Raw genomic sequence first — 24046 nt, forward strand, 5'->3', positions numbered from 1 at the left:
ATACATTTTTTTGTGAATTTTTTTTATTTAATTATAATTGCAATGGATAGCTGACATCATTCCGATTCCAAAACATCATATTTTTTAAAGTTTGGATGATTTTTCATAGGATTATAGCCAAATGTGCATAATGTACATATGCAAGCCACTTATGTTTACACTTTTCTACAACTTTGTAGTGCATTGGTACACTATAAAAAGTAACCCTGCGAAATTAGAAAAAATACGTTATGCTTGAATAAACAACTATATAAAATTTACCAAAAAAGACATGTCTCTAGATTTTGATTCACGGGAAATTGTAGCGATTTAAAACTATTTTTGATGAAAAATACGTTTTTTACTTATTAGCGATCAATTCTACACAAAAATACTTTCGACGTCAAATTTCTATCTCTTCCCGGTTTCGACCTACAAATCCCGAAAAAACGTGTCTTTGTAAAAATCAAAAAAAAAAAAGAAAAACGTCGTACCGCTCCACCGTCACGACAAATCGAAAAATTAACCAAGGATTCGCAAGAGGGGCCAAAATAACACTTCAAAGCAAAGTTTCACTATTTTCTCTAACTTCATAAGAGATTAAAAGTGAAGAGGAAACAAAAACTTAATAAAAAACATGGATATTTGTAAACTAATCTCTTCGTTGTCAAATTCGTAATCTTTAAAATGTTTGCAAAATCGTCAACATTTTTCCCAAAATTATTGTTGTTTTTGTTTTTAAAATAAGGTGCTGCAAGAAAAAAACTAATTGTTTTGCCTTAAGTCAGGATAAAAAAAAGTTTTGCTTAAGCTATTTTGTAACGAAATTGAAATTTTCGAAAAAAAAACAATTTTGTGATCAATTACTATCGATTTTTGAACAGTTGTGCAAAAGGAAATGGAATAATTTTAAAACCATTTTTTTTACTTGTTTTGATAAAGAAAACGTTTTTTGGTTATTTTGAGAAACCCCTAAAATCGGGTGAGCAAATTTCAAATGAAAGTCCCTCTGACACCATCTTTCTTTCTACAAGTGAATATCTCAACAACTAAACAACTTTAAACTGAATAATTGTATATAGCTTAGAGTAATTGAAAAAATATGTAAACAAACAAAGGAACAATTGTGAAACTGAAAATAAACGATAATTTTTTGACTAAATAAATGAACGAGTCTTGGTTTTACTCTTGATTTACTCAGTCAAAAATCATTTTAAAAATCATGGTAATATTACATCTGGGAAGGGGTACATCTTTTATGTCAGAAAAAATGTGTAATTTTACCTCTGAAAATGTGTAATTTTACCACTTTTCTGGTGTAATGTCACTTTTTTAGTCTAAATTGAGGTAAAATTACATCATAAAAGAGGTAATATTCAACCTTCCAAAATTACAGATTCCAAATTTACATTAATTTTTACTGTGTACATCTTTTTTATCAAACTATAAAAATGTGTAATTTTACCTCTGAAAATATGTAATTTTACCACTTTTCTGGTGCAATGTCACTTTTTTAGTCTAAATTAAGGTAAAATTACATCATGAAAGATATAGTATTGAACCTTCTAAAATCACACCTTTAAAATTTACACAATTTTTTACTGTGTAGTACTACCAAAAAAAACAGCTATGACAAGACCTATGACGAAACAAATAGCTGAAAAGATTGCCAAGAACCTTTTTTTATTTTTTAGAGTGTTGAAATGTTCACAAGTTATTGCAATTTTACGAAAAAAAAGTTTTGAAAAGTTGGTTGGTGTCAGAAATGGCCGAAACAAATAGAAACAACAAAAGTAAATAAATTTTTCAAAACCTTTTTTTACATAAAATCGTGATTTCTCGTAATGGTAACATGGTTTGTGTATAATTTTTTTTTTGTGATTGTCTGCTTAAAAACTTTGTAGAACAGTACTCTCAGTGCACTCTAAAAAAATTACCCTGCAATGTTATAAAAACACATTTTTTTAAATTAAAAAATAACATTTTTGGGTTATTGCAGGTTTGAAAATTACATTAAATTTCCTAAAAAATGACAAACGCAATTTTTTACAGAAAGAGAAATACTTTTTTGGAATTTAGAATACGCCATCAAATCAGGCGTCCAATTTTACAAAAAAAAGTCCCTTTGTCACCAAATTACCAAACCATCACCATTTCAGGCTGCAAAGGATTGAAAACACGTCTTTTTTCGAATGTGGAAGGAGATATCGAAAAATGGAACTCGATTTCGTGATCAGGGACAAAAATTACCCCTTAGGACAAAGTTTCACGCAAATCGAAGTGGGATCGGGGCAACTATTTCCGATTTTATGTGATTTGGCGGAGAATTACCCAGATAACATATTCAATTCAAAATTAATTTTGTTAAACATTTTCGATAAAATACGCGACAAATATCACTTTCCACGATTATTCCCACAGTTCACACATTTCATCAAGTGCAATTTGCTCAAGTGCGGTCTCTCATCGAGACGATGATGGCGGCTATCGATTTTCGCCCACACACTCGATTTTCTCGATAATTTTGTATGCGGGATAATCGCACACCCCACACAAGCATGCACTGCAGTGAAAACCCTTTGAAGTGTTTGAGGTTGCATAAAAGTGCACTTAAACTCATACCGCTCATTCCAATAATGGTTGATTTACTTTATATCAATATCGGCTTATTTCGATAGCCTTTGAACTTTTTATTTTGCGGGACCAGTTCGTGTAATTGATTTATTGTTGCAACCCTGAAACCATTCATCAAATTGATTCAGTTTTTTTCACACTGGCTTTATTAAATTGACGGCGGAGCTTCAAACGCCAAAAAATAGACGGTAGTAAAATTTATTTAATATCACAGGATCGTGAAGCTATTTACTTGCGAAAGAGGGATTTTTATCAGAGGAATTAATTTTCCGTCTCGGGCATGAATCCAAGGTACAGTTAAATATATCCTTGACATGGTTGGGTGTAATCCAAGCTCAACAAATTTGATTAAATATCTTACCAGCAGGTATCCCAAGAACCTAATCTAGGGTGTATGTTGATAAATATTAGGTGTTCTGAATATTTTTAAAGATTTTTTTGAAAAAAAATCTTCTTTTGAAGGTAAATAAAATTTCACTAATTTAATAATACGCAAAGTGAATTGCAGAACCACCCTAAATTCTTCTATTATCGAAACCTGAAAACCCCCAAGGAAATAAGACGGAAAGCCGAGCGTAACCTTCAGCGTGCTCCTTTCTGACAAGCACGATTCCTGGGTCTGATGTCTCGATTTGGCCCCCGCCTTGCAACCCCCCCAGCCCAGCTCCCGAGCACGTGTGTGGTGGAAAAGTGTTATGTTTTCCTCGTCTTAACCGAGAGCTTTTCCCTCCCGCTAAGACGACACCGTCTTAAAACAGCATCGCCAAAAGTAGGGTTGGTTGTAGCAGTTTTGAACAATTGATAGAAATTTTAGCCTATTTTTTAAACTAATTTTCCAATCATATTGAAATCAAAGAACAGGCCTGAATTTTCAAAAAAATATGTTTTAAGGTAATGATGGGAAAACTATTCTGAGGACCATACGAAAACTACAGACTACAAAAAAATCCCATCAAGCCTTAAAGGGTTAAACATTTCAACTGCAGAACCACCCCACCTTCAAATCGTTCGTTATGTACGCAAAATTTACGTATGAATACGAGCTCCTGCCTGAGCGTTCGCGAATAAAGAGTGTCTTTTTGTTGCCACGCCACGACGCGAAAACTCTTGGAAATCCGACATAAAGCAGCTTCCGTTTGGGTTATGTGGTTTTGAGTGTTTAACTTGAATTGAATCATTTTGTACTGCCGACGATAGCGTGAACGATGGAATTATACGAACGTTGATTGGAAATCTATTGTTTTAAAAGCACATTCGAATTTGAGAGTTTTGCATTTAACTTTTTTTTCTAAAAAAATGTCTATGTTATTAAAAAAAGCTCAGCAATCAAATTAAAAAAAAAAAAAGTTCTGCGAAGGAAAACCCAATTTAAATAGCCCAAATACATATAGCTTTTAATTACTAAAATTTTTTTTTTTTGGGATCTAAACAGTTAGAACTAAACATCTTAAATATTTCTTGAAAATGCATTAAAACCGATTTTTTTAATTGTTGATAAAACAGAATTGTTTAGACAAAATATATATAAAAAAACAATATTCAAATAAAACAGTTCATGTTGTATGATTCCAGTTTAAAAAATGTTCGAACAATGGAAAGCAATTTTGACAAGTTCTCCTATCGATTCAAATATTTTAAAATTTTGCTTGTAATTTTGTTTTTTTTTCAAAAGTGTTCAGTATGTATAACATATTTTTCTCAATACTAAAATGTCTGCTGTGATATGAAAAAAATAGGTTTAATAAAAAAAACTAAATTCGCCATGAAAAAATGTGTCGAATATGCTAACCAGTATAAAAAATCTAAATTTATTTTCAAAGTTATACAAAAATGGTTTATTCTTGGGAAAATATTTGTTGTTTAGGTTTGCTTAAAACCAATAAATACAACATATTCTAAAATCTTTTGAATTTTTGAAAATATTCGTTGTACTGTACGGAAAAAAACGGAATCGACGTAACACCTTATAATGCGGCCCTCTTAAACCTTGCGGTTTCGTCAACGGATCCACAGGTGTCTATCGTTCTTTTTGCGACAAGACTCCGCCTCCCGGGTCTCCTAAGTGTGAAGGTATGGCACGGGGAGAGGGCACCGAATACCTATACTAACACTTAGAATTTTTGCGTCCGCCTCGGGATTCGAACCAGCGACTTCTGGATTGTGAGTCCAGCGCGCGGTCCGATTGATCCACACAGGCAGACAACTGTACCGCACAAACTTTTTTTCGCCGAAATTTTTGTTTTCGCTTAATCTAGATTTTCTTAACTTTCTCAATTGAACTAGTGTAAAATGCATTTTATAAAATACTCCCCCCCTTGACTTCGACCAGAGGGACAAAAACTTTTTAAAATATTTGCCTTAGGTATTTTTGAAAAATTACTTTCCATACATTGAATAGCGCAAAATAATCATTTTTTAAAATTCTTTATTTGAATATGTTTTAAATGGTAAAAAAATATCATCTTATGGCCTAAAGAATAAATTCATGTAACAGTGTTGCCAATGCTTCAAAAAAAAATTGAAAAAATGTTTTGATTTTCTCTTTAGATGAAAAATATTAAAAACATAAATTTCAATATCGTACACCGTTTTCAAGTTATAGTAATCAAAAACCTTGTTATTTATTTATTTTTTTGTTAAAAATAGAGGTGGGCAAAACCGCTCTTTTCAAGGAGCCGCTCATTTTCGTTCGCTCATTAAAAAGAGCCGCTCTTTTGAACGGCTCTTTCGCTCTTTTTCAAAATATGGATGAAAGGGATATTTTGTAAGAATGGTGTGATTTTTAAAGCTATTTAACATTGAATTTATATAAATTATTTGAAAAAAATAAATAACTAAAAACGAGAAGATGCCCTTGAAAACTATAGGTCTTAGCGGTCTTTATGTCAAAATTTCTATTCGAACCTAAACGTTCGAATAATTGAATGGCATCCAAACTTAATTATAGGATTTTGGAGAAATTGCTATTAATTTTAAAATTGCGTTTATCTGTGCCAAAGCTGAAATAATGGTGATTTAAGGAGGATTTAATTTATTTCCAAAATCTCTAAGCTATTTAGTAGATTTTCGGTAATAATTTACAAGATCAGCAATTTGAAATGCTCAAATTTGTATTCGGGTAATACTTAAATGTACGATCAGTACAATGAAAAGTTTTTTCATTTTGTTTAGAAAATCATTTACTTTTAGAGTTTCAAAAAAAAATAGGAAATTGAAAATATGAGCTTGAAAACTATTAAGTTGTTTTCAAATATTGTCTTCGATGCTATTGAGAATCTTTAAATATATATTGATGAGAAAGTTGCTATAGACACCCCAATATAATATGACGAAACAGCTCTAACAATGTCGGGAAATAGCCTTTAACTTGACGTTCTTTATCCTAAAATATTTGAAAAAGTTCACCAGGGGACAATGTTGGGATCATTTTTTTATTAGCATTGAAATATTTTAAATTGTATTTTAAATCCTCAAAAAAAATAACAACAATCATTTTTTGGAAATTAAATCAATAATATTTATAACAAGTGTAAAAATTATTCCATCGTGGAACGGTTCTTTCAAAAGACCGGAGTTTAAAAAGAACCGTGGTTCTTTTTTTGTGTGCCATGGTTCGTTCGCTCTTTTTAATGAACCGGCTCTTTGAGCGGCTAGCTCTTTTTTTTGCCCACCTCTAGTTAAAGAAGTAATTCTTTTCACCTGTACCCTGCTTGCCAGGTTTCCAGATAAACCTGGGAATGCCAGATTTTTCAAGTGCCCAACAGAATAAAGTATACCCTCTACAACCCAACCCAGCCTCTGGGCGAGCCTCGATCTAAAAATTCGCAAAAAAAAACATTTTTCAACCAATTTTTGATCTTTGAAAAGCATTGTAAAGAAAAGTTCTTAAAATTAAAGAAAACTGACTGTTTGGAAATTTGACTTGTTTTATGTGACTTTGCCAATGTTTTAATAAAAGTTATTTTTTTTTTGGGATCAACTTTGGCTGTGTTTTTTATCAACATTTCCTCTATATAATGTGAAAGTATATAGTATTTTTTGTATTGTACCAGACTATGCCTCCAAGCGTCTTTTCACAATTAAAATGATAATGGTATCGTTATTTAATAGAAAATGTGAAAAACAAGCAAAAAAATGAAAAGTGACTGTAAAAACATGAAAAAACTAGATATGCAAAAGGTAATGATAGCAGGTTGTAGAGTAAGCCAAATACAAACATAAACTTAACAAGATAAATGCAAATTAAAATACTAAAAATGAAACAAGACAAATATAAAACAGGAGGAGTAAAGTTTTTCGTAGCACAAAAGTTGCTCAAAATGACCAACTAAACACGGGAAAAATAAAAATTTCCGAAAAAAAAATTTGGGCAGTAGAGGGTTAATATGGGTGTATTATGGTTGCATGGAAAAAAATAAAGTTGTCCAAATTTAACGAGCACAGCATTTTTTCAGTTCTTTTGGGGTCCTTAACAACTCCCCAAAGTTTGGGAACGATTCGATTCTTCTGGAAGTGCTCTACAACTTTCCCGAAGAGAGTATGGTGCTAACTTGCTCCTAAAAAAAGATACAGCGTGTTCAAATCTCGTCTAAAACGTGTTTTTTGCTCGACAATCACGTTTTAGACGAGTTTTGAGGACGCTGTATCTTCTTTCAGGGATAAGCTAGCACCATACTCTCTTCGGGAAAGTTGTAGAGCACCTTCCAGAGCATCCGAATCCGGTTTAAGAACAGCGTGAAATATTCAAAATAAATATCAATATCCAAAAAAATGGGTTTTTCCCATACAAATTTATATGGAAAATTGAATCGCTTTGCGCAAAGTGAGGACTTAACCAATCGTTCCCAAACTTTGGGGAGTTGTTTAGGACCCCAAAAGGCACTGAAAAATTGCTGTGCTGGAAAATCGATTTTGATATTACACCCTATTAAACCATCCTCTGCTCCAGATTTGGACAGATTTTGCCCGATTTCCAGGTATCATTCGATTTTAAATACATTTTTGATCGAAATGATCTTGCCAATCACAACAATCTAATGACATGTTTTCAATGGTTTTATATTTTAAAAGTACAGGCTATCATTAAAAAAACAGATGACAAATTTCTTACGTTTTCAAACAAAATAGTCACCTTCCACCCCACTATTATCCGTCACTGTTGTTAATTCGGTAAAACTTTACCGAAATTCGGTAATGAAGTTCATTATTGTTCATTATTCATTACATAAATTCTAAAATTATGTTCATTTTGACAAATGGTTTACCGATCTGAACTTTACCGATTTTTCAACTACCGAATTCGGTTAAAAAATCATGTATAATCGGAATTTGGCCAGATTTTTATTTTATTTTTTTCGAAAATTTCAGAATATTTTCTTAAAAATTAGATTCAAAGACAATGACATTGGTGTAGTGGTAAGCGAGGTCACCTCTCATCCCAGTTGGCCTGGGCTAGATCTAAGTCGGGTGGTGTGTATCGAGACTTGATTTGTCTGGTTTGTGGGTAAACTTTAAAAGCAATTTGCTGAATTGTTCAATGTTATGAAATGTTTTGAACAATACTGAATATACTTTGAATATAAATTTTTTTCAGTGTTTCCAAAAGTATTTACACTGCTAAAAAAGTAGTAATCCAGCTGCATGTAAGTGCTGATTGTAAAATAAATTTTGCATTATTTTATGCAATTGTATGTATTTTACGGCCTGAAATATGTAGCCCATCAGTATGGGAAACCTACTTGACCGAAATGTCAAGCTGATATATGCGTTTATCCTTACAGCTTTTCATCGGTCTGATGGCTGAGTGGGCTAAGGTGCCAGTCCTTACTGTTGGTGCTGGGTTAGAATCACGTCGATTGCAACTTTTTTTTGTGCATGAAAAAATTGTACATGCAGTGTGTAATATTAAGTGTTTATTTTGACGAAGGTGATGTGCATGCTTTTGCATGCGATTTTACCATCGGATTTTTTGCTGTGTATTTTAAGGCAATAAAATTGATCAAATTAAAGCAAAAGGTTTGCAGTGTAGATTCCAATTAAAGAAATTCTCAATTGATCCAAATTGATTCCAAGAATTCCATCATCCCCCTCGAAATTAAACCCAAAAAGACCGAAATAGACCCGAAATGAATCAATCAGTAGGGATGAGCTCACAAATAGATCCTGATTTTCATTGCCCGGAAAGGGGTTTCTATTTCAGAAAGCACCCAACACAACACAACAAAATGCTTCCCGGTATAATCAAATCAAACCCAAAAATCGAATTCCTCCCCTTATATTTAGCACTGCAAAGCAGGCTTCACCCCGCAATCCCGTCGTGGGTGGAAAATTCTAGCGAAAGCGGACACACACACAGAGTAGTAGGCCGTGTGTGCCACAGAACCAGAACCACTCGACACAAAAGTTCCAAAGTTGTTGAGCTTTGCGACCATAGACAGACGACACCCCAGGGGGGGCGGTCTTGTTATTAGCTTGTCAGACAGGAAGCCACGTGGCAGTGCGTGGGTGGGAACTCTGTGGCTCTCCACACAGACACGTGTTCGCAGACAACTTTTAGGGGGCGCTATTGTTTTTGAGGCTGATGGTGATGTCGAGGATGATGAGGTGGATGAAAGTGCCGTTTCGAGATACGGCCTTCCGGCGGCGAATCTGCGTCCGCTTTATTGGCTTCGACTTCACAGGAAGTGAGATTTCAATACGCTCTTTGGGAATATTGGATGTCGCTTGTTTCGTGGGAATCTCTTAAGGGGCCAAAAGTATTGTTTTGTGTAATTCACAAGTATAGTCCAAAACACACAAAAATATACTCAGATAAAAACTATCATTAAACACTTTCATATTTTTTATTGTTTTTCAAGTTATGTTTTTATTTTGACAGAAAATCTAAAACTTGAATGAAATTCGAGACAATTATGTGCTTTTGGATTCCAAGCCAATACCAGCATTTTCGCAGAATGGCTACGTTTCACGATCAACGGAATTTTCTCAAAAGACCTTCAAAATCGTTGAAGTCATGGGGATGACATTCGTAAAGTAGAATTTGACATCTTCAACGCTTCTTCTGTTTTTTTATTGTCGTTCAGTGACTTTCAATATTATTTTATCTACTTTTACCTTATTTTTAAAAGAATGATTTTTCATTTAATTTATTAAATTTATTTCAAGCGAAATAATACCAACCAAATACATGCAAACACAACTTATGAGTGCCACGTGTCACCGTTTTTGACTGATGGGCCCGGTAATGGTTTGGTAAACAAACCAGAAGTGTCTTCACACCAGCACCGCCATCACTGTCACTTGGACCACCGTCGGTGTCCTACAATCTAATTGTTGTTTATGCAGAATCTGTTCTGGCAGCAATTTTCCCACGCCCAACCAAGGTGAAGTGGGACGGTGGAGGGGGGAAGGAGAACAGAAACCGGAAGGTAATGTTGCATCATGCTGCCTCCTGGTGGCCACGTTGTGTACCAAAGTGACAGCAGTGGCAGCAGCAGTGTGTAGTGGGCTAAAAGCATTATAATATCATTACACTAAAAGCTATTCATTACGCGGAACCTTCCGGTAGGTGGTGTGACGGTGTGCGTGTCTACGTGTGTGTTTGTGTATGAAGAGGAAGTGCTTCTACTGTGCGTTGGTTGGTATTTCGATGTCAGCGCAAAAGTGGAAACTTCCGGGTGGAGAGGGAAGAGAAGATGATTTTGACACAGTCACCCAATGCAATGGCTTGGCAAGGATTCGTTCTAATTCAAAATTATATTTAACATTTTAATTTAGTAACAGAGTTCCATGTTGAAAAAATGAATAATTTAAAACTTATTAAAACTTTTTGTTTGTGTTGCTTTTGGCCTAGGATATGATTTTACTCATATTTAGTCAGAGCAATTTCTTCATCAACACGTTTGCGTACAATCAGGTTTAAGTGTATATTTTAAATTTTTTTATTTCTTCTTTTTTTAATTTATGGAGGAAATATAAATATGAGAAAAAAAATATATAATTTAACCTCTTTTAGAAACTATTTTCAATTCTTTCTTATTTAAAAAATTCTTACTAAAAATATAAAATATTTGTAAAATAGATTGCTACAACAATTCAATATAAAAGCTTAAACTATTTTTTTAAATGTCCCAAAATTGGTAAGGAGTAGAGCGTCCAATCTCCGTCCCGGGATTTTTTTTTCCGGATCTCTCGTAAAAAATATTCTCCGTTTCCCGGGGAATTTAGAAATTTCCCAGGATTTCCCAAAACATGGCCGAAAATATACATTTTCTCAACTATTAGGAACCATTATTTTGAAAATGTACTGAAGAAGTGAAAACTGTTGATTTTATTCAATTCAATTTCCTGATCATATTGAATCAATCTTCATGTCTTGATTTACACCTAATAATACTAATTTCTAAAGTATTCAAAACTGGGAATAGATCTAGCCCAATGAAAAAAAAATTAACACATTTTAGTAAAGCTATTTCAAGAATAATTGATGTTACATTTAAAAAAAAAAAACCTCTTCCCGCCAAAGCAAAATTAAGATTTTTTACGTTTTTGTTTACCATGACCAAATGAGATGAAAATTGAATTGTTATCATTGCAAATTTAAATAACATTGTGCAAGAAGAATTAATTCAATTCGTTCAACAATTACAATTTGATTAAGCTGAAAACCATGTGACAAACTAAAAACATAAAAAAATCATTAAAAAAAACTAACTTCGTATTGTTTGAAAAGTGCCCATAGACTTGCATTTTAAAATTTGCTCTAAATATTTGAAAAAATTAAGTTGTTTCCAAATTGTTTGAATTAAAAACATCAGAAGTTGAAAAAAAAATCAAAGCTACCTTTATGCTTATGTTCATGTATAACCGGTATGACTTGTTAAAGAAAAGTTATTTACCCTGGAAAAGAAAATTTCTGTCAGATTATTGTTTTTCATTTCAACCATATGTGTCAACTTAACTTAATTACACTCACTCAAACTGGTCACAGAGGCATGTTTTACAGAAATTATATGTTTTTTTTTTATTTATTTTTTTTATAAATTCCTTTTACTCACTTTCCAAACATTTTGATCGAAAAAAAACATCTGGACAGAAATATTTTTTTAAATTTATTTACGTTTTGAAAGACAACTAATAATATTGGGTAATTCTCCGCCAACTCACACAGCAGTTGCCACGACCCCTCTTCGATTTGCGTGAAACTTTGTCCTAAGGAGTAACTTTTGTCCCTGATCACGAATCTGAGGTCCGTTTTTTGATATCTCGTGACGGAGGGGCGGTACAACCCCTTCCATTTTTGAACATGCGAAAAAAGAGGTGTTTTTCAATAATTTGCAGCCTGAAACGGTGATGAGATAGAAATTTGGTGTCAAAGGGACTTTTATGTAAAATCAGACGCCCGATTTGATGGCGTACTCAGAATTCCGAAAAAACGTATTTTTCATCGAAAAAAACACTAAAAAAGTTTTAAAAATTCTCCCATTTTCCGTTACTCGACTGTAAAATTTTTTGGAACATCTCATTTTATGGGAAATTTAATGTACTTTTCGAATCTACATTGACCCAGAAGGGTAATTTTTTCATTTAGAACAAAATTTTTCATTTTAAAATTTCGTGTTTTTTCTAACTTTGCAGGGTTATTTTTGAGAGTGTAACAATGTTCTACAAAATTGTAGAGCAGACAATTACAGAAATTTTGATATATATTATAAACATCACGAGTTATTGCGATTTTACGAAAAAAAGTTTTGAAAAAGTTGGTCGTCGTTGATCATGGCCGTTCATGGTCACCCGCGACAGACACGGACGACGAAACAAAGAGAAACGCAAAAAGTAACTTTTTCAAAACTTTTTTTCGTAAAATCGCAATAACTCGTGATGTTTATCAGCAAACCCCTTATATCTATATATCAAAATTTTTGTAATTGTCTGCTCTACAACTTTGTAGAACATTGTTACACTCTAAAAAATAACCCTGCAAAGTTAGAAAAAAACACGAAATTTTAAAATGAAAAATTTTGTTCTAAATGAAAAAATTACCCTTCTGGGTCAATGTAGATTCGAAAAGTACATTAAATTTCCCATAAAATGACATGTTCCAAAATTTTTTACAGTCGAGTAACGGAAAATGGGAGAATTTTTAAAACTTTTTTAGTGTTTTTTTCGATGAAAAATACGTTTTTTCGGAATTCTGAGTACGCCATCAAATCGGGCGTCTAATTTTACATAAAAGTCCCTTTGATACCAAATTTCTATCTCATCACCGCTTCAGGCTGCAAATTATTGAAAAACACCTCTTTTTTCGCATGTTCAAAAATGGAAGGGGTCGTACCGCCCCTCCGTCACGAGATATCAAAAAACGGACCTCGGATTCGTGATCAGGGACAAAAGTTACCCCTTAGGACAAAGTTTCACGCAAATCGAAGAGGGGTCGGGGCAACTTTTCCCGATTTCGTGTGAGTTGGTAGAGAATTACCCTATTAGAAAAATTGTATATTTTGGTGAAGTTATATAAATTTTAAATTTAAAAGATTGAAAAAGAACCAAAATCGAGCAGTTTTCTATAAATTTTGAATTTCCCTGAAAATTGAAAATTTCCCAGTTAAAATTAAGTAACTCCGGGAAATTGGACGCCAGGAGAATCCAAGACCCACAAATTATGCATTTCTAGGGGTTTTTTTTTGAAATTCCTATAAAGCTGGTACAAATTTTATTTAAAATTGTTTTTTCTCGACTTTGGTCAAGGTTTGGGGAAAAAATTTATTAAAAAAAAAAACAAATTTAAAATTTCATGCCCAATTCAAAAAAGGAAAACATTATCACAAAATGCGTAAAAAGCGTCTTTTTCGTGTGTGGTCCCAAAATTCTAACTTTTTAAAAAGCTTTAAAATGCACATATTTATAAAAAAAAAAAGAAACAATCGTTATGTAATTGAAATGGTGGTCTAAACTAAATTTTAATTTTTTGCTCTTTGAGTGTTTTGAAACCGCCTTTAGCCAGTGCTATTTCAAAATGCCCAAAAAACTAAAATTCTGCCAATTGGTTTTCCTAAAAAAAATACAGCTTTGAGCTAATTTATTTTAGTTTAAACATTGGGTAGGTTTGCTAAAAAGAAAGGCTAGTTCCACAAATTGATATTAATAACAAGAAAAGAGAAAAAAAACACCTTTTGTTTCCATCCAACAGTGATTAAATCAATTGAAACGACGCGAAGTTGCATTTTTTTTTAATTCTTTATGCCTTGAAAAAATCTATTTTTCGAACCACCCTATTGAAGCTATGACCACCCCAATGATAAAATAAAAAAGGTGTCTTTTTATTTAGGCCAAGTATCCTCTTGACCAATACAGCCTCACAAAGGATTCGAATCGATGAAAATGTTTTTTTCTAAGTTAAAAGACATTCACACCTTCTTTGCAGACTGAATACTAATATTAAACGGGACAAACGAAGTTGACTTTATAGCTGTCGGCCACCATTGCTAGTACCAACCACTAGTGTCTTCCTTTTTATCTACAAGGACTTCGCCGCCCTGGGCTCCTAAGTGTATGGAAGTATGGAACGGAGCGACGGCGCCGAATACCCATATTTACACAAAGAATTTTAGAGCGCCCGCCGCGGGATTCGAACTGGCGACCTCTGGATTGTGAGTCCAGTGCGCGGTACGATTGATCCACACGGGCGGGACGACAAACATTGCACGACAAACATTAAACGGGACAAACATTGCTCGAAAATCTCCAGAAGGATAAGGCGGGAATCGAACCCGCGCCCCACAGCAACTTAGGGATCGGCAGCCGAAGCCGCTAACCACCGCGCCACGAGGCCCTTCACAGTTAGAATACACTTAGCCTGTAATTTTCAACGTAACTTTTATCGGAAACTATTTATCCGATTTTCAATGTAAAAAAATATGAATTTTGCGAATTTTCTGATCTTTCCAATAAATATATTTAAAAAATTGTAAAATTGAGCCTAAACAATGAAAATAGGAAAATTATCTGTTTGTAGATCTTCCCAAAAGTTGAGATTGATATTTTTTTAAGAGGCGAGTATCTTTCAAGAAATATTTTTGAAGTTCAAAAAACGAAAAGAAATCGATTTTTTTCCTAAAAGTAGCTTTACTTGAAAACGGTACACTTTATCAAAAAAAAGTTTGATACTTTTCGTTTGCAAATTCAATTTTTCTTTAAATATGTTCTGTAAATACTTTTTTTTCGACTTGGTTTTCGATATTTTTCAAAACCATGTAATTTTTATTCCCCTAAAAAATCGAAAATTATAGAATTTGTATTTTGTAAATTTAACTTTTAGTGATAAAAAGTTAAATACAAAACTAGGATTAAGTTTTTTTTCGTGTACATAGTTGTTTCCGGAAAATTCTAATCTTAATTGACAACTTTGCCGAAGACACCAAATCGATCCAAAATTCTCTGCTCAATATATAAATTTCAGCATTTTTGTATGACCCAATATCACCCCCAGACCCAATGTCACCCCTGATGGCGGTACTCATTTTGTATGACGAGCTCCCAAAATTATATGGAGCCTTGTATGGAAAAACCAATTATGCAAAAAAGGCTTCTTTTGACAAACGGAATGCATGGACAAAACAAATACAAAGAAGCGACAATTTTCCGAAAACGTTAACATTTACCCTTCAAAATAAGTCAAGGGTTAGAGCATTCCTATCTGCAAACAATTTTCAAGCTCGTTATTCTCTGGGGCAAAATCATGCTCCAACTATGTACCAGGTATTGCCGTGTAGCTAGTATGAATATGCTACCGTTTTTGTTGTTGATGATGACGATAATGACGTTGTTGAATGGGAAGTGTTTTGTGCACACTATCAGATGCAGCAGCCACCACCTCCGGAGCGATCACTGGTTGGAAAATTGTTTCCAAATTTCCCTCCGGGCGCAATCCTTCCTCAAAATTGCACGTAATCGATGTTTTCAGCACGAATGAATATTATCTGTTTAGCTTGAATTATTGAGAAAAGGTTAAATAACTTTTTAGACTCTAAAACGTAAATTTAAATTATTGAGTGAACGATTCATGAAACTAACCAAAACCAATCAGGACTATCCCTCGAGGTATTTGCCAAAAGGTATACTTAATCACCTTTCCTATCCGTTTCTTGGGTGGCCAAATAAAGTTTAATCAACCGGAGAGGAAACTCTAGCAGGCAAGCGCCATTATTTGCAGTGTAGAAATTCTTGAATGAAACCTCACACACAGACACCTACGCAAAAGTTTTCCCGGTGGAGGAAAAGCTCCTTCTCGGAAGTGGAAGAGTTTCCTTTTTTTCTCTTTCAGCTTCTCACTGTGTGTGTAGGAGGGTACGAAAAGAACATTCAAGTGGGAAAAAGGTGAATGAAACTTGAAGAAAGTACGCACTGGTTGATCGTGTGGAAATGTGTGACTGTGTTAAAGTGAATTGAAAAGATTTTTTGTAACCTGTAAATTTTGCAGAAATCTTGGAATTGTATTGTAAAAAAAGAAAAAAAGTATTTAAAACATTAATATTCTCCAAAAAAATAAATTTTAGAAGAATTTGAATTCAAAGTCTATTAAGTACTTGGTTAATCTTTACAATAAAATTACGTACTTAAAAAATGCATGCTTCAAATAAAATTAATTTAATTTTCCTTTTTTTCCTTTCAGGTCCCCTCTCTACTCCAAAAGGAGCTCCTCACGCCCAGCATATCCAATCGATAAGGCTCATTAATTACAGGTAAGGCAAAGCGTTCGCGCAATAAAAAACAGTCCACCGTAAATAAAAACAATACAAAAAACCCAGTAAATTGATTACGAGGCGCGTTTAATCATTCCCCGCGAAAGTCAGAGGGTCAACTCCATGTGGAAAAAAGCTCAACATAATGTTATTCATTCCGCATTCGCGCCAATTTGCGTAAAACTGTGCGTCGCGAAAGAGGGTCAACCAGTGCAGAATTTTAATTACCAGAAAATGCCACTTTTCGTTTGCCGGGCGAGCGACGTGTGATAGGCGATTTTGTGGAATAAGAAACAAAAATTAAACCTTCCAAGGGAACGTACCTTAACCTTTTTCCTTTATATGCTGCGAATTAATGGAACTGAGAAAAAATAAAACACAACTCGAGCGCAACGTTTGCCTCGGCGGCGAAGCCTTTACGATCAACCCAAATCAGTTTTGCGAATTTATATGAGTATGATTATTGCCGACCTCGAGCAGTTTTAATTCGAAGTGGTGGTGGTGGTTGTAATATGCTTACGACGTGCGGTAATGATGATATTTTATGAGATTATTGGGTTGAGCTATATTTTGTTCATGCAGAACAGTGTAGAAATATAAGGGATGTAATGAATAAATTTTTGACAAGACCAATAATTGTAATGTATAAAATTCGAAAATTTCAATTATTCACCCAGAGGAAATGTTTGCCAATTACATACATGGGTAATTCTCTACCAACTCACACGAAATCGGGAAAAGTTGCCCCGACCCCTCTTCGATTTGCGTGAAACTTTGTCCTAAGGGGTAACTTTTGTCCCTGATCACGAATCTGAGGTCCGTTTTTTGATATCTCGTGACGGAGGGGCGGTACGACCCCTTCCATTTTTGAACATGCGAAAAAAGAGGTGTTTTTCAATAATTTGCAGCCTGAAACGGTGATAAGATAGAAATTTTGTGTCAAAGGGACTTTTATGTAAAATTAGACGCCCGATTTGATGGCGTACTCAGAATTCCGAAAAAACGTATTTTTCATCGAAAAAAAACACTAAAAAAGTTTTAAAAATTCTCCCATTTTCCGTTACTCGACTGTAAATTTTTTTGGAACATGTCATTTTATGGGAAATTTAATGTACTTTTCGAATCTACATTGACCCAGAAGGGTCATTTTTTCATTTAGAACAAAATTTTTCATTTTAAAATTTCGTGTTTTTTTCTAACTTTGCAGGGTTATTTTTTAGAGTGTAACAATGTTCTACAAAGTTGTAGAGCAGACAATTACAAAAATTTTGATATATAGATATAAGGGGTTTGCTGATAAACATCACGAGTTATTGCGATTTTACGAAAAAAAGTTTTGAAAAAGTTACTTTTTGCGTTTCTCTTTGTTTCGTCGTCCGTGTCGGTCGCGGGTGACCATGAACGGCCATGATCAACGACGACCAACTTTTTCAAAACTTTTTTTCGTAAAATCGCAATAACTCGTGATGTTTATAATATATATCAAAATTTCTGTAATTGTCTGCTCTACAATTTTGTAGAACATTGTTACACTCTCAAAAATAACCCTGCATAGTTAGAAAAAACACGAAATTTTAAAATGAAAAAATTTGTTCTCAATGAAAAATGACCCTTCTGGGTCAATGTAGATTCGAAAAGTACATAAAATTTCCCATAAAATGACATGTTCCAAAATTTGTTGCAGTCGAGTAACGGAAAATGGGAGAATTTTTGAAACTTTTTTAGTGTTTTTTTCGATGAAAAATACGTTTTTTTGGAATTCTGAATACGCCATCAAATCGGGCGTCTAATTTTACATAAAAGTTCCTTTGACACCAAATTTCTATCTCATTTCTATCTCATTAGTTACCCCTTAGGACAAAGTTTCATGCAAATCGAAGAGGGATCGGGGCAACTGCTGAGTGGTGGTGGTGGTAGTTGATTTATTTCAGGCAGCTTTAACATGTTTGTCATTCGCTGCCTAACTGCTGTGTGAGTTGGCGGAGAATTACCCACATGTAAATAAGAATCATTTTCAAGTGATAGCACGATTTCACATTTGGACATGAAATTTCTTTTAAGGGTTTTACAATGTACATTCCGACGCTGTCTTGCTAACAAATCGTACGTCGATTTTTGACGTTCCGAAAAATATGCGTTTTGAGAGCACGCAATGTAAACAATAACAAACACGTTATGTTTGGTTGACCATTCTGTGCATTGTCCTGAAGTTTTGTTGATATTGGTTACCGGAGTCCCGAATTATAATTACAAATGTTTACGATAGTCGGGCATGTACGTGTGTCAAACGCGTTCTGACCCGAAATCCCTTTACCCTTTGCGGCACCTGTATCAATGTTCAGGATGTCTCAAGACAGCACGACAAGATTTAAAACTTCTTCCATACGAAAAATGACAACTTGCACGGAGTTTTTTCGCTTTTTTTTAATGAATATCTCAGAATTGAAATCGAATCTGGATCTGTTAAGGTCAAACAAAATTGTGTTCTTAACTCCATTTTGCCCAAAATGCACTTGTGAGAAGTTAACACGACAGCGACGATTTTCAACATTAAATTTGGTGGCATTTTTCCGAAACTGAAACAAGTATGGCAATATGAAGATTTAAAGATACACAAAGTTAGAAAATGATCATAAGTCGTACATTTCTCCAACGAGGTTTTCCAAGTTCAATAAATACGACGTTTGTTAAAATAATCGAACTATAATGCAATCAAGACATAGCAACATAAATTATAAATTTAACAGAAAAAATCCCGTTTTGGATTTTTTAAAAAAGTATCCAAGATTGTCCACCCCTGAAACATTCTTTACGAAAAGTTCAGAAAATTTCACTTTAGTTGCCTAAGAAAGAATGAAGATTGGAGCTCTGGTTGCTGAAATACAGCGAATAAAAGGAAAAGAATTAAGAAAATTGAAGTTTTTTAAGTATCAAAAACATTCCAACACTTTCTAATGCCAATATCTTAGCAACAAATTTTCAATGTTTAAAAATGGAACATTTGTAAAATTTTATTTTGACTAAAATTTGTATTTTTCAACAAAAAAACGCATTCTCTATGTCTCAAAAGTTGCGGTTTTTGTCTCCTAAAACAATCAAAGAATTTAAAAATTGAAATGGATTTTTAGAAATTGAATCTTTGCGAAAAAGAGTAAATTTAAAAATCGAAATCATTTCGTGTACCTATCCTTTCTAAATAGTCTTCATCGATATCTAAAACTTTGCCAAAGACATTAGAAAATTCAGGAAATTTGAAGTTTTTCAAATATTTATTTCTATTTTTGTTTGGACAGCTGAGCAATTTCTACCAAAACCGGAAATGGATTTTATTTGTATTTTTTTATTTGGCTCAAACTTTGTGGGGGCCTTCCCTATGACCAAATAAGCTATTTTGTGTCATTGGTTCTCCCATACAAGTCTCCATACAATTTTGGCAGCTGTCCATACATAAATGGTACGTACATATTCAAATAGCTGTAACTTTTGAGTGCATTTTCTGATCAATTTGGTGTCTTCGGCAAAGTTGTAGGTATTGTTGAGGACTATTGAGAAAAAAATAGGTACACGGATTTTTTTTTGCAGATTTTTTAATCAACTTATTTTTCACAAAAACTCAATTTCCGAAAATACATTTTTTTTATTTTCGAGATTTTTTTATATGTTTTAGGGGACAAAAACCCGCAACTTTTGAGCCATAGAGAAACATGAGGGCTTTTGTTAATTTGATTTGGTTAACCGCGGTGGATTTTCTTGAAATAATTCGAACTGTCAAAAATCCACCAAAGGATCTACCGGTGGATACTTTTCTACCACAGTTTTTTGTGTGATCAATGTGGTAGATGTTTTGGTGGATTTTTGACAGTTCGACTTATTTCAAGAAAATCCACCGCGGTTAACCAAATCAAATTAACAAAAGCCCTATGGTCAAAAAATCTGCCGCCGAGCTATGATTTTTTGAAAAAATAGTGATTTTTGGAAAAAATCGAAATTTTAAGAAAAAAACTAATTTGACGTAATATTTTTATGTAAAATTGAACTTCCAATAGAAAACTACTTTACGGATTTTTTGATAAAAGGCTCTGTTTTCAAGATATAGCCACCGAAAGTTTGATTTTAGCGAAATATTTGCAGTTTTTCGATTTTTAAAAATAGTGACCATGAGTGACCATTTCTAAATTTTTTTTTTTGAAAAGTTCAGAAAATTTGCTATGAAATTGTCTAAGAGACATTGAAGATTGGACCTCTGGTTGCTGAGATACAGCGGCTTAAAGAAAAAGAAAAATGAAAATTGAAGTTTTTTAAGTCTCACCAAAACAACCTATTATTTTCTAATGTCGATATCTCAGCAACTAATGGTCCGATTTTCAATGTTGAAACATGAAACATTCGTGAAATTTTCCGATCTTTTCGAAAAAAAAATATTTTGAAAATAAATAAATCAAGACTAGCATCTTAAATGGACGTAATATTCAATTTTTGGCCCTTTTAAAATGTTAGTATTGATTTAAAAAAGTTCAAAATATGAAAACAGAGCCTTTTATCAAAAAATCCGTAAAGTAGTTTTCGATTGGAAATTCAATTTTACATTAAAAAATTACGTCAAATTTGTTTTTGCATAAAATTTCGATTTTTCCACACATCATAACTCGGCGGCAGATTTTTTGACCATACTTCTCTATAGCTCAAAAGTTGCGGGTTTTTGTCCCCTTAAACGTATTAAAAAATCTCGAATATAATTAAAATACGTATTTTGGGAAATTGAGTTTTTGTGAAAAAAAATGTAAATCAAAAAATCTGCAATTTTTTTCCGTGTGCCTATATTTTTCTCAGTAGTCCTCAACAATACCTACAACTTTGCCGAAGACACCAAATTGATCAGAAAATTCACTCAAAAGTTACAGCTGTTTGAATATTTACGTACCATTTTTGTATGGACAGCTACCAAAATTGTATGGAGACTTGTATGAGTGAACCAATGACACAAAATAGCTTCTTTGGTCATAGGGAAGGCCCCCACAAAGTTTGAGCCTAATAAAAAAATACAAAAAAAAAATGGACGAAATCGGCCGATTTTGTAGAGAATTGCTCATTTAAATAAAATATTGTGGGACCCCCTAAAAAATAACTTTTTAGAAAAACCGACTTTTTTAAAAAAAAATATTGAAATTTTGAACCTCGAAACTTTTATTAAAATTTGACAAGGCTAAACTAATTTTAAAGTAAGAATTTTTGGTCAATTTTAAATTTATGCAACCCCTTAAGAGCGAGTTTTTCACCGATGTGAAACAGGTCGTATCGAGGTGCTCCGATTTGGATGAAACTTTCAGCGTTTGTTTGTCTATGCATGAGATGAACTCATGCCAAATATGAGCCCTCTACGACAAAGGGAAGTGGGGTAAAACGGGCTTTGAAGTTTGAGGTCCAAAAAACATGAAAAATCTTAAAATTGCTCGCATTTCCGTAAAACTTCATCAATTCCAACTCTCTAAGATGCATTCAAATGGTCTTTCGAAGCCCTTCAAAATGTGCTATAGACATCTAGGATTGGTTTGACTTTTTCTCTTAGCTTTTGCAAATAACTGTTGAAAATGGATTTTTTTAAAACCTTAATATCTTTTTCCAACAGCCTCCAACACCCATACTCCCATAGGTAAAAAGATAGGTAATTTCATGGACTATAAGCCTACGGTATTAACTTTTTGGCCAATCGCAGTTTTTCTCATAGTTTTTTGATTTTTCTAGAACAAACATTTTACAACGTTAGTTTTTGCTCTGTAGGCCTCCATAGCGGCACTTTTTGGTCTCAATTTTGTCATATTCGGAATCCTCAGAAAATTTTACATTAGTTTGAGGTGTTGGAATTCTGAATTTGATTGGAAAAAATGGCATTTAGAATTAATTAAAATATTAATTAGAATTTTGTCGGATTAGGGGTAAACAAGTTTTCGCCTACTTGATACAGCATTTGACGTATTGATCATAGGGTAAATAAGATCTATTTCATTTTTCAAAAATGTTTTATTTAATTATTTTTTAAATCAAAACTACAACTCCAATACTTCTAACTTACGTGAAATTGACCGAGGATTCCGAATATGACAAAATTGAGACCAAAAAGTGCCGTCTTCTTGGCCTACAGGGCAAAAACTAACGTTGTAAAATGTTTGTTCTAGAAAAATCGTAAAACTATGAGAAAAACTGCGATTGGCCAAAAAGTTAATACCGTAAGCTTATAGTCCATGAAATTACCTATCTTTTGACCTATGGGAGTATGGGTGTTGGAGGCTGTTGCAAAAAGATATTAAGGTTTTAAAAAAATCAATTTTTAACAGTAATTTGCAAAAGCTATGAGAAAAAGTTAAACCAATCCTGGATGTCTATAGCACATTTTGAAGGGCTTCGAAAGACCATTTGAATGCATCTTAGAGAGTTGGAATTGATGAAGTTTTACGGAAATGCGAGCAATTTTAAGATTTTTCATGTGTTTTGGACCTCAAACTTCAAAGCCCGTTTTACCCCACTTCCCTTTGTCGTAGAGGGCTCATATTTGGCATGAGTTCATCTCATGCATAGACAAACAAACGCTGAAAGTTTCATCCAAATCGGAGCACCTCGATACGACCTCTAGAACAAACCGAGCAAAATCTACAAATACTGCCTCTTAAGTGATGATCATGCTTTGCCTTAATCCACCGCGAAGACCTGTTTCCCGAGAATGTACTTGTTGACCTCATGCTTACAACTCGGTGTGGCAATATTATCGAAGCCATTTACCCCCCCTGCTTGGCTTGGCTCATTGGTTCAATTAAGATGATTTACGCTGACACCTTGCCGAGGAAGGACAGCGCACTTCCGCTTTTTTAAAGGGTTTCATTTTCTGCGTTGGAATTTAACTTTACAGATTATCGCGTTAATTTTTTTCCCCCAGCAAGGGCAAGTTTTTCGAAAGTTATTCGACCAACTGCAAGCTGGTTTCGAAATTAAACAAAACATTGACCCCACACTGAGATCGCATCCCGCATGTGGCGAAATTTTCGCTTTTTTTTGTATACTTGCTGGATGCGAAAGTTCTCACGAGAAAGAAGCAAATTCATCCCCGAAAAAGCAATGTTTAGGTCAATAAAAACCAAGAGTTGGGTTAAATTAGCACTGGCATTTTGGGAAGTGCTTTGCTGGCCTTGTTTGAAGGAAGCAGTAATAAACTGTAGGTTTGGTGAAAGAGCGATGATGACTCCACTCTAATTTTTATATATCAACTAATTTCTAAAGTGTTTATTTTATATATTTGAGCAATTCTCTGAGATTTCGGTCATTCGATTTTTTTTTGGTATTTTTTAATCCGGCTTAAACTTTTTTGGTGCCTTCGGTATGCCCAAAGAAGCCATTTTGCATCATTACTTTGTCCATATAATTTTCCATACAAATTTGGCAGCTGTCCATACAAAAATGATATGTGAAAATTAAAAAATCTGTATCTTTTGAAGGAATTTTTTGATCGATTTGGTGTCTTGGGCAAAGTTGTAGGTATGGATATGGACTATACTGAAAAAAAATGATACACGGTAAACAAAAATTTGGTGATTTTTAATTTCACTTTTTGTCACTAAAACTTGATTTGCAAAAAAACACTTTTTTTAATTTTTGTTATTTTTTGATATGTTTTAGAGGACATCAAATGCCAACTTTTCAGAAAT

The 24046-nt window shown here is 33.6% G+C and overlaps 1 protein-coding gene across 3 annotated transcripts in view; it reads left to right on the forward strand.

Annotated features, from left to right (window-relative positions):
- Window positions 1-24046, forward strand: part of LOC120415813 (uncharacterized) — a 251245-nt gene that overhangs the window by 88918 nt on the left and 138281 nt on the right. For 2 of the 3 annotated variants that reach the window (XM_052711223.1, XM_052711221.1), the window contains exon 2: window positions 16283-16352. The exons of the other annotated variant lie outside the window; for it this stretch is intronic. The gene's annotated coding sequence lies outside the window, so the exon portion shown is untranslated. The remainder of the gene's footprint in view (window positions 1-16282; window positions 16353-24046) is intronic. 3 annotated transcript variants of the gene reach the window in all.

Source organism: Culex pipiens, chromosome 3 (assembly GCF_016801865.2).
Source record: "Culex pipiens pallens isolate TS chromosome 3, TS_CPP_V2, whole genome shotgun sequence".
In the NCBI taxonomy this organism is placed as follows: domain Eukaryota; kingdom Metazoa; phylum Arthropoda; class Insecta; order Diptera; family Culicidae; genus Culex; species Culex pipiens.